Raw genomic sequence first — 14334 nt, 5'->3', positions numbered from 1 at the left:
TTTCTCTTCTCTCTTCCTCCTCCTTTTCATTTGCAGAAGAGTTTAATCCTCCCTTGGTTCTCCTGTTGCAGAGCTGCAGCCTACACCCTTGGACGCGGCGACCTCCGCCCCATTTTCATTGTTAGCAGGAAACCCCTTGAGCCTGAGCAAACCACAGCCACTGGCCAGCCTCCGAACTGCTGTTTGGGCTGCTAGGACACCCCAAAGCTCCGGTGCCAGAGGACGGTAAGCACACGGCATAGGCTCAGCCGGCTCAGCATCTCTTTGTTTCAAATCACAAATCAGTCCTAAATGGTACAGGATACTGCTTCAGCCTTTGTTAAGACATTTTCATGGCGGAATCAAATTACTTTGGCTTATTTGCTAACGTGGAATTTGAATTCTTTGTGGCCCGAATAAGCCGTGTTCAAACAGGCTGTGTGTTTGCTGCACCCTCCTGCTTCGTGCAGTGTGCTAATACTTTCTAGGCACTGTCTGTCCCTACAGGAGTTTCATCCCCAGCTGGGCTGGGCACGCCTTGTACAATGAGTTGGAGAACATTTCCACTTCTTTCACACCTATTTCCTTGCTGCCTGCCCCACGTACAGGAGTGAGAAACAGAGCAAAACATTCACAGTCATCACACAGGAACCTCCTCTTTACGTCCAAAAGGGACAACGTGGGCGGGCAGACTGCATTCAAAGTGGCGGAGATCAGCAGGTATAATGGTTAGACAAAGACAGTAACTCTTCTTGCACCAGAGGAGAAGGCACCATTTTCAGGGGCAGCAGCGGGCAGAATCGGCCCCGCTCCAGACTCTAGGTCTGCAGGGGGAGGGGCTCCGGCCACAGTGAAGCCCGGCACTGGGTTTGTCTCCTAAGCACAGCAGCAACAGGCAGATGGTCTCAGACATCGTGGAAGAACAGCCACCGTCATCCCTACAGACGCATAGGCAGCTAAATCCAGGCAGAGGACAGCCAAAGGGAAAGGAAACTGGAGAAGTCAGGATAGCAGGGAGAAGACCGAGAGGTAGGGGAGGGAGGAGGAGAGATATGGGGAAGACAAGGGCAGGGGGGCAGTCCTCAACCCCAGAGCAAAGGCAGTGGGAAGACAGTTTTAATGGGAAAGTCACTTGTTCCAGGTTGCCCTTAAAACATAAAAATCGCCAGCGCGGTGGCTCAACAGGCTAATCCTCCGCCTTGCAGCGTCGGCACACCGGGTTCTAGTCCCGGTCGGGGCACCGGATTCTGTCCCGGTTGCTCCTCTTCCAGGCCAGCTCTCTGCTATGGCCCGGGAAGGCAGTGGAGGATGGCCCAAGTGCTTGGGCCCTGCACCCCATGGGAGACCAGGAGAAGCACCTGGCTCCTGCCTTCGGATCAGCGCAATGCGCCAGTCGCAGCGCACCGGCCACGGCGGCCATTGGAGGGTGAACCAACAGCAAAGGAAGACCTTTCTCTCTGTCTCTCTCTTTCACTGTCCACTCTGCCTATCAAAAATAAATTAAAAAAAAAAAATCAGGGGAGAGCACTGTGGTGTAAGCTGGTTAAGCTGCCTTGTGGGACTCCTGTATCCCATATCAGAGTGCTAGTTCCAGTCCCGGCTGCTCCACTTCCCATCCAGCTTCCTGCTGATGTAACTGGGATGCTGCTGCTGATGGCACAGGTGCTTTGACGCCTGCCACTCACATAAGAGACGAGGATGGAGTTCCAGGTGTCCTGGCTGTTGTGGCTATTTGGACAGTGAACCAGCAGATGGAAGATGGAAGATATTTCTCTCTCTCTTTCTCTCTCTCTCTCTCCTCCTCCTCCTCCTCTCTCCCCCACCCCATCACTCTGTCTTTCAAATAAATAAATCTTTTTTAAAAAACATAAAAATTAAGAGTTCTGTGGCATGAAGAACTCAGGCAATGCAGCACCCATGATTCTTGGAAAGAGAAAACCCTATTTCAAAATAAAAAAACAGCATAAAATAGGAGGAAAAAAAACCAACCCTTAGAATGGAAAAGTCAAGACAAAGAAGGCATGAATCCAATAACATATAGAATTAAAGACAGCCCTGTAGGAGGAGAGAATCCAAATGTTCTCAGCTTAGACAAGGGGATAAGTCTTAACCTAGTAAGCAAAAATGCTAGGGGACCTTCCCCAAAACAAATCTGCCCAATTCCTCATCTTCCAGTCCAGAGTCGGCTGAAACTGTCCAGGAGGGAAAAACCCTGGAACAAGCTGAGCCCAACTCCTGCTGTTTCCCATAGCTTCATGTCTTGGGATGCTTCGGAAAGGTGGAGCGTGAGTCTGGGGTTCAACCCGTGCTGCACTTCAGGCTTTCTGTGGATTCTGCTAGAAAATCCAAACATCATCCAGCCATCCTATTTCAGAGTGCTGGTTGTGACATAATCCCGGCCACCCAAACCACTCCTGTTCACGTGCCTGCATGCATTCCTGGAGAGACCACTGCATGGCCACCTCCTAATGCCCACGGTCAGCCGTCTCGGCGGGGGGGGGGGGGGGGGGGGACATTGAACTGGGTGCCACTGTTTCCTTTTCCTTCTCACGTCTCTCTCTCACTTGAATTGTTTCTGAGCTATAGTGTTTTGTGAAATCGATATAGTCATCCTCCTTAAAGGAAAGAAAGAGAGGGTGAAAGGTGGGAGCGAGGAGTGCAGGGAGGAGCGGGCTGAGAACGCGGTGTTCCACGCGGGCACGCTGAGACTCTGCCCCGACCACGGGAGGGTCTCAGAAGCAAGGTCCCCTGGACTTGTCCTGCCCTCCTGTCCCCTGCCTCTCGCTCCTCCCCACCCAAGCAAGTCACAGAAACCAGTCCTCTTCCCTGGATAGCAGAGGTGGTCTTAGAAACCAGAGCTTCTCTCCCCCAAAGCAAACCATAAACCCAGAGAGGTCTCCGTCTCCCTTCTCTCTTTCCCTGAAGACCCTCCTTGCTGAGGGGCCCTGCCCCGTACCTGGGGTCAAGAAGGGGAACAGGCTGTTCCCCCTGGGTCTCTGTTTCTGCTCTGTGCTGTCATCCTATTATCCTGTTAGGCCGTCCTTTGTTACAGGAGTGTTGGCTGTGACCCTCAGGGTGGACGAGGACAGGAATCATGCCTTCCTGCCCTGCGGAAGGGAAGAAAACAAAAAAAACATCAAGGGCCGGGGCCATGGTGCTGTGGTAAAGCCGCCACCTGCAATGCCGGCATCCCATATGGGTGCCGGTTCGAGTCCTAGCTGCTCCTTTTCCAATCCAGCTCTCTGCTATGGCCTGGGAAAGCAGTAGAAGATGGTCCAAGTCCTTGGGCCCCTGCACCCGTGAGGGAGACCCAGAGGAAGCTCCTGGCTCTTGGCTTCGGATCAGCACAGCTACAGCCGTTGCAGCCATTTGGGGAGTGAATCAACAGATGGAAGACATCTCTCTCTGTCTAACTCTACCTTTCAAATAAATAAATAAATAATTTGAAAGAAAAAAGAAAAACCATCAAAGCTCTCGGGCCATCATCTCAGATTCTCTCACCCGCCCTGACTAGGATTCCCATGGCCGTGAATTCCCGGCCTGGATGCACCTGTGCGTCCAGCAGTGTGGGGACAGCGCAGCCTGGGCTCTGGCTGTGTGAGGCTTCAGGGAGCCCAGGGCAGGGAGCACAGGCATTTGGCAGAGCTTGCCCTATCACAGGCTTCGACTTTGCCCCAAAAACCTGGTTTTCCTCTCCCCTCTTCTTTCCCATCATCCTTCATTCCCTTCAGAAATTGATTCTGCGGAATCAGCAGGAATGAGCCCTTGGCACGAGCCTTTCCTGTAATTGGGGTGGTCGGGCCCTGGTCTGGGATCAGAAGATGTGACCTGGTCCTGTGCCTCAATTTCCCCTGTCCCTGGAGTGGGCCTCCACAGAGTCTGCCAGTGCTAACAGTAGCAATGGCTAGGTAAAAACGGGCCGACGGGGCAGGCTTTGTGGTGCAGTGGGCTAAGCCACCACGTGGGACGTCTGCATCCCAGGGGAGTGATGTTGTGGCGCTGGGTTAACCCGTCACCTGTGCTGCCAGTGCCCCATATCAGCACCAGTTTGAGTTCTGGCTGCTCCACTTCCAACCCAACTCCTTGCTAATGCACCTGCGAAAGCAGTGGAAGATGGCCCAAGTGCTTGGGTCCCCTGACACCCATGTGGGAGACCCAGATGGAGTTCTAGGCTCCTGGCTTCAGCCTCATCTGGCCTCAGCCATTGCAGTAAACCAGCAGATGGAAGATATTTTCTTTTTCTCTTTTTCTCTTTCAAATAAGTAAATAAATAAAAATTTTTAAAAAGATCCAGACTACTCTGTTTTCAACCCAGCTTCCCGCTAATGCACAGTCTGGGAAGCAGCAGATAATGGTTCAAGTACCTGGATCCCTGATACCCATTTGGAAGACCCACGTGGAGTTCCTGGTTCCAGGCTCCTGACCCACCCCTGGTTGTCGTAGGTGTTTGGGGAATGAACCAGCAGATGAATGATTCTCTCTCTCTCTCTCTCTCTCTCTCTCTCTCATCATCCAAATAAAATGAACATAAATAGAAAGTATTTTCTTACTGGGCAGATGGCACCAGGCTCCATGTTAGGAGAACCCGGCCCTTCACCAATTTCCCCGGCTACACCTGCTCATGCCACATGGCCATTAGTGCTGCCACAGATGTGGGGATGAGCTCTGATGGGTTCAACAACTTGCTCAAAGGGACCTGGCTAGGAAGTGAACTGGAGCCCTGTCTTGTGTCTCCCTGAAGTCTTCTCCCAGCGGCTGCTGCCTCAGTCCTCCTGCCAGGTGGCACCCCCTCCCTTCCCCCCAGCCGTGAGCTGAGTGTAAGCTACAGCCTAGGGCCCTGAGTTGACCTGGATTGCTGCCCTGGAGCACAGCAGACGCGCAGGCCCTCCAGGTACCAAGCAGCTTGCTGCTGCCTGGAAGACACTAACAGAGCCAGCATGTCCGGGGTGCGGGAGGGGAGAGGCCTTGAGGGGGGCCTGGCACAGAGGCTCCATCATGGCCTCCTGCTGAAGGGGCAACGAGGACAGCTTGAAGCACATCTGGGATGGGGGACAGGAGAGGAGGGTCCAGAGGGGCCGAGTGAGACCAGCAGAGGGACAGGGCACCACCTGCTGAAGAGGAGGAAGCTCGCAGCACTGTCACCAGCATCCAGCACTTGTCTCTCTTGCAGCAGACAAACCACCCGGAAAGTGCAGCTCCTGGGGTGGGCGCAGGACAGCAGCAGGTGAACAAGCAGCGGTCAGGGCAGTGCCAGGCAGGACCTATGCATGCAGAGGGGAAAGCCCTGTCCTCAGGGGCTAGGGAAGGCCCAGAGACTCCCATCTGAGAGGTCCTGGAAGGGGTACCCAGCAGCTGGGAGGGTGGGCTCCCTCACCTCTGCAGGACACACATTTCTGTTGCCGGGACCAGTTGCCTCTCCAGCAAGGTCCATGCCTTTCACCGCTTCAGGTCCCTGTGCTCCTGAGATGTGCATGGCCCACGCCTGGCCAGTTAGGGTGCCTCAGCCCCCCTGCAGCTACTAAGGCTCCAGGTACAGAGACATGACTCAAGTTGGTCAAAGGTGCTCACTCCTAAGATTCTGTTGGAAGCACGAGGGAAGGGGGTTCTCTTTATGCCCAGGAAAGCTGGGTTGGCGACAATCTAGAGATAAAGAAAACGTTCACATGGGGTAGCCTGCAAAGGAAGCGAACTCAAGCAAAGAAAGCATCAGGCATGTAGAGGGGAGAGAGCGAGTGAGACGGAGCTCCTGGATCAAGCTGTACCTGGTGCCGGATGCCTGAACGAGTCTTTTAGTTACTGTGTCAATAACTGGCCTTCTTTGCTTTATCCAAATAAATGGCAGTTTTCTATCATCTGTAACCACAAGTATCTCAATAGAGCAGCCTTCAAAGAGCCTTCCAGTGGGGATTTGGGGGCTCCTTTCTCCACAAGTTTCCCTAAAGTTCCTGATTCTCAGTTGCACAATTCCCAAGGCTAATTGTTAAGCAAAGCTGTTAGCAACTGGCAGAGGCTCCCTAAGCCAAACGAGGGAGGGAATGAATGAAGCACCTTCAGTGCACCGGGCATTGTCATGGCTCTGGGAGTTCCAGAACCTAAGGCAGGCAGGTTCCTGCCTCCTGTCCTTTCAGCACAGATCCCTAACCCAGCACAGAGGAGACCTTGTGGGCAGGGTTGGGTGCTCGGAGACACTAGCAGGCCTGCGACACTCCCTGCCCATTAGAACTGCCCGACCTCCTAACTGGTGCTAAGTGTCTCCTGTCCAAGCCGATTTCTCTGGGTGTCTGCACCAGGCATGGTATTTTCGGTCTCCCTGAGCAGAGCTGACACCAGGAAGCATGATGAAGCCTGGGGATGGGCAGCCTGCAGGCGGCAGCCACCCTCTCCTCTCCTGGGCTCGTGGGTGATGGGACACCCTAATCCCCAGCTGTCCCTTTCTGCAGTGGGGCTCCCTGTCCTTCCAGAGAGTCCTCCCATGCAGCAGAGTGCCACAAACAAACTTGTTGGACACTAGGACCCAGCGCTGCAACCGGAGGGCTGAGGAGTCCCATGCAAATAAGCCCCTCCTCCCTAGCAACCAGCCCTGGGCTCTCAGAGGGCAGAGTTTGTCCTAGGATCCCCCCAGTTGTCTATTTGTGTGATAAGGACTCTTGGGTCCAGGTGACCTCCCCCTCCGGGAGAGCCCTTCCCAAGCATGGTGCACTCCCCCTGAGGGTCCTCAAAAGGAGGGAGGAAAGGGATCCTGCTCCCCATTTTACAGATGGGGTAACTGAGGCCCCAGCAAGGGCAATGCCCACAGTCGCAGACCTGGCGCCAGAGCCACGCCTGCAGACTCCCGGCCCAGTGCTCCTCCCACTGAAGTTACTACAACACTAGCCAGTTGTCAAAGCTGTCAGGAGCGAGGCGAGGCAAGAGAAGCCAAAGAGAGCAAGAGCACGATTCTCCAAACCCTCCAAACGCTTGAAGAACAGGACCGCTTCTGCAGAACTTCCCCCATACCTAACTCTTGTTACCAAATATTGTTGAAAGTCACAGATCCAATCAAGGCTGATATTTTCAGGAGCTCCCCGTCAACAGCTGATGCTAATATTTTGTGAGAGACAAGCATAGTGGAACAAATGCAAAATCAATGCCATCTGTGTCCAGGAAACTACTCGAGATCCCAGACATCACAGAGACCTGACGCAAGCAGATTCGGAGCAGCACCCCCCCCACCCCCCCCAGAGGTGGAGAGAGCTGGGAAGTGAGAAGGTGGCTCCTGATGGGGAGAGATTCCCTTGTAACTGTTAAATAAGCAAAACTGGTGAAACTGGGCATTTCTGAATGACTCTTCCTTCTTGAAAACCCTCAGTGCAAGCACAGTTTATAATACAATCATCGCACACAACAGCAAGGGGGCATGTGGTCAGATAGCAGGGGGGACCTCCTCAGTGAGAAATGTGGAGCTTAGGAAGAAGTGGACCTGCCCGGTAGCCCAAGATCATTCAGCTGCCAGAGGCAGAGGTCCGAGGAAGCCACCCTCCAAGGCTCTGGCCGGCCAAGGGTTCATGTAAGCCTGGCTCAGCAGGTTTACCCACAGAAGCTGGGCAGAGGGGTTGCTGGAAAGGACACTGAAGCCTCAGGAACACGCCTGGCAGTGAACACTGGACTTGGGAAACAGGCCAAGGTGGCTCCAAAAGTCCAGGCCTTAGGCTGCGCTGTGAGCAGACATGAGTCAGCCATAGAGGCTCCCTCGGGGCATGCAGCAGAGCCTCGGGGGAGGGGGGATGCTCACGGGGCCCAAGGATGCATCTGTTCCACTCTCCAGCCCCTAGGCCTTCACAGCCTTGTGAATGGCGGGCACCCTTTCCCACCTGGCGCCCTGGCTGCCAAGGTGACCTCAATCCCCAAACCCAAGTCAGGACACGGGGGCTGTCAAGAGGATGTGTGCAAATCAGGGCAAGGGGCAACGAGAATCTGAGGATGCCGAGCCCACAGGTGGCTCCCATCTCTGTGGCCCGCATCCATCTAGACAGGGCAGCTCTGTGCTCTCCAGCTCCCTGCCGCCCCTCCACTCTTCCCCCAGCAACCTGGCCTCTTCCCTCTGTCCAGATCAGCTGGACGGATGGAGGATGGAGGACGGGCTGCCACGTGGCTGCAGTGGGTCACTGGGGTAACAAGGAGCCTCTAGGATGGACACAGACATCTTAATAGGGGCCTGACAGTCAGGACCCTTGGTGACAAGTGACAGAAACAACCCAAGACATATCAGGCAAAGAAGGAGTATTTGTGGGCACGAGGGCAAAACCTAGGGAGGGCGGGAGATCTGTGTGGGTGGCCGGGGTCACACGCAGTGTGGCCCTCTCCTCTCGTCTCCTTCCAAACGTCCACTTCAGCCCTGTCTCCTCGCTGAGGCTGCACAGTGGTGCCACAGCTCCTGACTCACAAGTCCCCAGCTTCCTGAGGGTGTTGGCAGGGTGGGTTCTCGGAGGTGGGAGATGGGGTCCTCCCTAGGTTCCCATTGAAAAGTCCTGCTGATTGTCAGCTTCACACCCCACCCCCAGCCCAGGACCACCCACAAGAGGAAGGATGCTCTGGGCCCTGAGACACAGACGGAGCTGGAGCAATGCAAAGGATGCATCCATGGGACCGTGCCCCGGTGGCAGGTCCAGGAGCCATTTCTGAGGCCTCCTTCCCCAGCAACAGCTGGTCCTGGATGTGGACCACACAGGTTTTAGCATCTGAGCCAGGGACTTTCCTGGCTACATCCTGATCCTTGAGGAGGCAAAGGAGGGGGTGCTGAGGCAGAGGTGCCCCTTCCCAGAGACTTGTGCCCCCTGGACGGGGCCCTCAAAGCTCAGAGAAGTACCCAATCACCCAGCTAAAGAAACCAGGCAGCCGTGATGAGCCGAGGTTGTGAGAGAAGCCTGCAGGTGATGTGCCCAGGCACCGCCCAGCCCCTACACCCTGACCCACAGTCACGCAGGGTGCCCCATGCCCCAGCCCCACCCCATAGACACCTCCATCCTCTGCCACTCCAACCGCCTCCCACCCCTACCCTGGGGACAGACCCTTAAGCCTTTTCAGGGGAGTGGGGCATGAAACAGGGGAGGAACCATGCAGGACACGGGCACAAGCAGGTGACACAAGCCGTGGGCAACGGGGCTCAGGCACAACACATCTCAGGGCTGTCCCACCCGAGGAGAGGAAGTTGGGTTGTGCATCTGAAGATTGTTCTTGGGGACATGGATTCCAGGCCGCCGCTCACGGTTGGAGCGCCAGCAGGCAGGGCAGCGGTACTGAGGGTAAGAAGTGGTCCATATGCAAGGCAGCGCACCAGCAGCAGCCCCTGCATGGCCACACATGGACTTGATGAGGCTGGGACAGCCCCAGTGACAGGGAGAGGAGGACAGATGTCCCAGCGGGGCGCAGTCCCCACAGAGAAGCCCAGGCCTCATTTTAAAACAGTCAAGTCTCCAAGGCGAGCTGTGCACCTCCCACCGGACCCTTGCTGGCTGCTGTGCGGTGGGGCAAGCTCATGTTCAACTTGGCCACCCATAAGCAACACTGGCCCCCAAATAGAATCCTGTCCCCCAGGTCTGTGCTTAGCGCAGGGTCGGGGGCACAGGGTGACCATGCTAAGCCAAGTCAGATCATTCTCTTCCCTGCATCATGGTGAACTTGACTTCCTTCAAAGGAACACTAAGGCAAAATGCTGGAGCAATTTTGTTTAAAGAGTCATTTTTCTCACCAGAACTATTTTTAATGAGCTAAGTGGCATTAGTTTCAAAGTTGCAATCGAGAGAGAAAGCAGGCGCGCACACACAGAGTAATCGACAATTTTAATTTTCGACGATTGTGATTGTGAATAATGCTACTAATAGCTTCCATGGTGGTTAATATTCATTTGCCTAAAAGCCAAACTCCTTTGAAGAATAAAACGATGACTCAGGCCGGTGAGCGCACGTCTGATGCCTCCCACAGCCCCTGACTGTGCCCATGTATGAGACTCCCGGGCGTTTGCAGGGCCCCACGAGGAACTGGAGTGTTTGGACGAAGAGGTTAAATGTGACCCAAACAGATCATTGCATTGGGGGTGGGGGGGCTTGTTATCGCAACACATATTCTCCCCACCAAGAATAGGAATCCTCCAATGCAGATATGCAGATGGACAGGCTACGGGCTCCTTTAAAAACGGACCCCATTGTTCTCCAACTGCCCCCCTAATAGCTTGAAAACACATCTACTAACTTGGTCTTTGCACATCAAGGAATCTGCCTTTCATGTCCCTCCGGGGCCCTGATGACATCAATCAAGCGATAACAAGCACCAACTAGGCAATCTGACCACAACCCCCCCCCCCCCCCGAAGGCCCCTTCCTCCAGTCCCAGCTTCCTCCAACACCCAGGTTGCACAGAGAGCACAAGAGAGCCCCAGTATCAGCCCAGCACACCATCAGGGCCCATACCCCTCAGCTCTGCCCCAGAGCTCCCTCAGACCCTGCCGGTGACAGGCAGCTCACCCATCACCTGTCTCAGAGGAGCCCTTCCCACCTCTGCAAAACACAGCGCCACCACCCAGAGTAAGTCCCACTCTGCTGCCTCGGCCACGGTCATAATCCCTCAGCATCCTGAGGTGTGCCCACCACTCCTCTGCAGCTCTGGCTCCTGGCTAGCAGGGAGCACTGTGGACACAGTACCCTGACTGGACAACCTAGTCCAGTGATGTAGGAGCCCCATGGAGATGGAAGTTCATTACCGGCACTGCCTGAGTGTTTGTGTGCCTCCCCCCTGCACCCCTCCAGCAGTGCCAGACCCAAGCTCAACAACTCTCTGGCATGCTCTGCTCACTGCACCCCAGGGCCTTTGCCTGACCCTTCGCTCCACCAGGCATGCCGTCCTCTGGTTTCAGCTGTTCCCCACCTTGCGCTCAGACCCAGATCCTCAGAGTTGCTGAAGTGCGCCCCCAGTCACACCGACTTACAGCCCTACATTTCAGTTCTCTGCATGGAAGTTAGCCCTGTCTGACTCCCTGATCTGCATCCCCCTCCGGAATATGTAAGACCGTGAAGAAGCGCAGGGTAGGGACTCAGCACGCGTCTATCATCGGCACAGAGGGAGCAGCTCTCCAGGCAGAAGGAACAGCAGCTGACCCCAGATGCCCAGAGGAGCCATGGAGTCTACGGGTTCTGAGCACAGGTCCTGAAGTGACAAGGACGCAGGCTAGCCAGCTGCATGGCCTGGGCTGAGTTACCTGCCCGACCCATGTTCCAGTCTGTACCTCGCCGGGTGTGAGTGGTGTCTGCAGAACACACCTCCGTCCCCGGGGCCGTGGGCACTGGGGGGTGGGTGGGAATCAGGTCAGAGCACAGCACCCACCTGAGAAAGGAGATGAGGCTGAGGCTACCGCTTCCCCCCCCAATTACATGTCACCACTGAGGCCCAGAGCGGGAGCCCACCCCCCGACTCAGCTGTTTCACACCCTACTCCTTTCCATCCCTAGCTCAAGGGGGAGCAAACCCTCAGCTCATTTCATCTGCTGCTCGCATGCCCTGAGAGTGAGGGGGCCAGAGAGGAAGGACCCAGGGCAGACGGGCACCTCAGGCACTGCCTGCAGCTTCCCTCACTCTGCCAGTGCTGGGGACCCAACCTCGGCCTCCCAGGCCCAGTGCACCCCGCGGCTCCTGGGCTGGAGCCAAGGTGCTTCCGTCAGCCCCTGAGCCCCCGGGACACAGCCGGGATTGTCCAGCCTGCGGCAGGCGCCAAGCCACAGCTGAGGGGACAAGGCCCAGCTGTTCCGGAGACAAGCAGGCGGCTTTCTTCCCCCAAGAAAGGGGAACCTGTGTCCCCCGGGGGTTGGGAGAGGAGAGAAGGCAAGGGGCCGGGGGATGCCCAGGCACAGCAATGAACAGGCCTCAGCAAGGTCCTCTGTGCCCTGCGGTGAGCCAGGTGGGGCCAGGAGGGGGAGGCAGCACTGGCCCTGGACGAACCCCCGTGGCTGGCCTGGACACCGTGGCTCGGCCTCTGCCGCTGACCCTGGGCCAGCCCCTTCCTCCCCAGGACTCCACACTGAACCAGGGGAGCTTGGAGGAATTTTCCTTCTGGTCCTCGCGGAGGGACAGCCACAAGGATGGGGGACGGCCGTTTGCTAGAAAGCTCGGGCTCTGGCAGCACACCAGCATGGTGGGATGAAGGTCCCGAGAGCACCCATACCTCTGCCCACGGTCACCCACGTTTGCCTTCAAGGTCCCTGGGGAAGGCTGGAGGTGGGGTTGGGACTGACTCCACCTTCTGGGGAGGGGGCGCTCCAAGGCCAGATCCTGGAAGGATGGAACCGAGGGAACCGAGAGCCATGCAGGGAGGAGTGTCTGAGGCCTCCCTGGGCCTTGTCCTAACCACACACCCCACTGTTTGGAAATAAGAAACCATCGCTCCTGCACCAGCCTCTACTGTGCACCCACCCACACCTGCCCTGGTGTCTGGGCCTCCGCTCCCAGCACTGGACAAAGACGGGCTGGCCTTCAGAGCGCCAGGTAGCTCCTCCACCCAGCTACGGAGCACTTGGGGTTCACATCCCCCGAGGGCGGCACCTGTGTGCGGGAACAGGGAGGATTCGGCTGCTAGCAGATCATGGAGGGCTTCTACAAGGGGCTTAGGGACCCCTTTAAGCTGAGCTGTATTAAAAATCACAGCGGTGGCTGTTGAATGCTGGTCTCTGATCTGGGATAAAGACATGGACAGGTACCAGGAGCAGTGACTCAGCACGGGCTGACCGAGTATTGGGCTCTAACTGGAGTGGGAGACCAGAAAACCAAAAAGGAGGAAACAGGCATGAAATCAAGCACCCAGCATGCACCTCCCTCCAGGTGTGGCTGCACCAGGGACCAGAGAGCACTGCCATTGTGCTGGCTGTTCCCAGGACAGCGCACAGTCAGCTCTGGCTGTCCTCGTCGCCTGCTCATCATGACACTCATAGGTCCAGCCGGGACCTATGACCGTGGTCTGGAGCCACGGCATCCTGATTGGTCAGGTCTGGGTCACATTTCTATTAGTGATACTGAAAAGTGGGGCCCGCCACACTGACCCAAGGAGACCTACAGCATCTATGGGACTCGGACCAGTGGGTGGGCAAAAGACCACCATTCTCCAGAAGGAGCAAGGCCCAGGAACTCGCCACCCACCTGCTTCCCTGGAGCACCGTCACTTGTGGCGTGCTGACTAAGGTTGTTCCGGAGCAGCTCATTCATGTCACTAGAGAGCCACCTTTAGGACAGGTGGCGTCCATGCCTCTGCCGAGGGTGTCTCCTGTCGGGGATCTCCCCGCCTAGCTGCCAGGCAGGGCTCTGCAAATCCGAGCAGGCACAGCCGCGGACATGTTTCACCGCGAGATGGAAGTCGTTAGCTCCCATTTTAATTTAACAAGCCCAATTTTATAAATAAGAGTGAATTTTCCCAGGCTATTATTTCTAATTATGCATTTACATCAATTCACATTATGCGGTTGATGAAATGCTAATACCAAAGGCAATTTTCTGCTGACGGGTGGCATGGGGAAGAGCTTCCCTCGCATTATGAGTCAATATTTTGGGAAATAATTCCCGAGCCACTCAGCAGAGTCTGTGCTGACGAACCCAGCGGCTGCGGCCACACAACCCTAAGTGGAGACGCTACCAGGGCACCGGCCTCACCCAGGGAAGAAGACGGACAAGACCCAGGGCACTCTGAGTTGGGAGGTCTGGGCAGCTCTGGTCCGCGGCCTCCACTGCTTGGGCAAACAGGCATAGTCCCTGCTCTGCCCTGGAACCACAGGGCACCCTGCGATCAGGTCACCAAATGGCTCTTGTGATTTTTTTTTTTCCATCTACAGGATGAGAATAAGCACTCTCTCTGAGTTAGTGCATTTATGTCTTTGTTCCTTCATTGATTGAGGAGATATTGATTGCAGACCTACTCTGTGTTGGGCACACAATAGGCACTCAATACATGGTCTTGATGATTAGGAAGAGGAAGCATACGGACATGTGATGGGTCAGGCCAACAGGTGCCTCCTGGCCCGGGGTAACGAGTCTTCTCAGGACTGAGCAGCACCCACAGCAACGCAGGCAGAGAAATCAGACACAGCCCAAGTCCTGAGGGAAAGTGCCAGAAGCATCTCCCCTCCGACACAAGGGGCCCTCCTCCAACAACTTCACCGAGCCGCTTCCATATGAGAGGCACAGCACCCGGTGTCAGGGCTATGGGAGACCCCAGCAGGTTCCAGCAGGGAGGACAGGGGCCAACACTGGGCCCTGGCTGAGGAGGAGAAGGGACGGATATGAGAGACACCCCTAAGGCTAAACCACAGGGCTCTGCAATGGGTCACAGGAACCAGGGAGAAGAA

Source organism: Lepus europaeus, chromosome 19 (assembly GCF_033115175.1).
Source record: "Lepus europaeus isolate LE1 chromosome 19, mLepTim1.pri, whole genome shotgun sequence".
Lineage (NCBI taxonomy): Eukaryota > Metazoa > Chordata > Mammalia > Lagomorpha > Leporidae > Lepus > Lepus europaeus.
Note: the sequence above shows the minus strand (reverse complement) of the source record.